This window comes from Ostrea edulis, chromosome 3, assembly GCF_947568905.1.
Source record: "Ostrea edulis chromosome 3, xbOstEdul1.1, whole genome shotgun sequence".
Taxonomy (NCBI): Eukaryota; Metazoa; Mollusca; class Bivalvia; order Ostreida; family Ostreidae; genus Ostrea; species Ostrea edulis.
The window spans coordinates 68880205-68881965 of NC_079166.1; the positions used below are offsets into that span (position 1 = coordinate 68880205).

The 1761-nt window shown below is 40.3% G+C and overlaps 1 pseudogene; it reads right to left on the reverse strand.

The window, feature by feature from the left end:
• Positions 1-209: 209 nt before the first annotated feature.
• LOC130053628 (uncharacterized) lies at positions 210-1516 on the reverse strand (annotated as a pseudogene).
• Positions 1517-1761: the final 245 nt, after the last annotated feature.

Sequence of the window (1761 nt, forward strand, 5' to 3'; positions counted from 1 at the left end):
GTGCAGAGGTCAAACATCTCATGACCTTGACCCTGGGAAATGCAGAGGTAGGTTTTCACATTTCATGATAAGTTCTGACAGTGCCGTTCGTAAGCGCCACAAGTTTCCTACCTTGAAGGACAGTATTGGCAATCATGGCAGGAAACTCCTCCACACTGGTGGTGGGGGAAGAGTGACACTTTGCTATAATTAAGCCGTGCCCATAAGGACTACTGCGGAAAGTATACAACATTGTGGCATAGTATAGCTTCTAGACCCACTTGTAGTGTGTTTAATAGAATGGAATTCCATAGTTTGGATAGATGAACCCCATCACTGTGTAAAAATGTGGGTTGTGGTTTGATATCTGGATATGAAATGACAGCCCCCCTTCCGACTTGATTAAAGCGCATGCAAATGAATTAAGGTGCCGGCGTGCTTCCTCCATTTTGGCCCTATTGTGGGAATATTTCCATTCAATGCGCGGTAGAACGCAAGACCATATAATCCTAGCATTGGGAAAATTTGTTTTTATAAATTTTGTAACTTTATTTAGTCTGTAACATCAATTTTCTTATGGATGTATGGCCTAAATCATTCCCACCGCAATGTAGTAGAATGGCGCTTTGCTGCGGACCAAATCTACTTAAGTATTTTAATTTATTGACGACCTGCATAAGGGCTAGACCGCTGTAACCCTGCCACCATAAAAATATATTTACCCTACCGAGATTCAAACCGCAACCACCAGGCCTAAGTAGAGCTTCTGTTTGTACCCACTTTAATATTGAGGAGCCCACCAACCAAACGATTTGACTCTCTACAAAAGAAATGAACTTGAAAATTACAACTTTGGTATACAGATGTATGATTTATAACAGCTAGATCGCCATCTACCAGATTTCTGAATGACATCAGATGAAAACCCCTTGATTGCTAGTTCCGTACTCGCCCCAATCCTAAAAGAATGAGTTTTATACTTGAATGGCAATTGAAGTACTTTAATTGCTTTTGACAAAATAGCAGTAAATTGGTATCTGGTCAATGGTGACGAATCAAAATGGCAGAAAAGGGGGCCCGAGTCATTAGGACGAACATTCAGAAAAACATCCATATGATAAAATGGGCATGTCAAATCTCCTACCCTAGGAATGTTAAGTACTGAACCCTTGCCCACCTGGTCAGTCTTAGAATATGTAATGGTTAAACTTATTGAGCCATTTGCTCTGTCTAGTTTAATATCACCTCTTTGTAAAACTCTTGCTGTTGAACTGCAATCGCTAACTAATTCGCCTACCCTGAGAAGCCCGTGAAAAGCTAATGAGAATGCAGCAGAAAACAAAGCAGACTCGTAGACATTACTACAAATACATGGAAGCACCTGAAATATTCTAGCTAAGATATGTTTTGTTATTGGAAGCCTGCTATCTGGAGTATGCCTCAAACGTGTCATACCTTGCAAAAGTTTAACAACCAAACATTCAGAAGTAGGATCATAAATTCCTTGCAATTTGCAATGATATGACAAGGCAGCCATGTATGAGCGGGCTGTGGAAAAAGCTAAACTCCTGATAGATAAATTTAACATGAATTGAACTATTGAAGCTAAGTTGGGTGGCCAATTTGGACTGATCCGGTTTTCTGAACAAAATTTGTAATACGCCTGGATACCTGCATTGTGAGCTCTGTGTGTGTTTTGTGATAATGAAGCTTCTAATAATTTGTTGAATTCAAACTGGAGATGAGGTTTGTGAAGGAGGAGGGGACTGTCAATGGAACTGG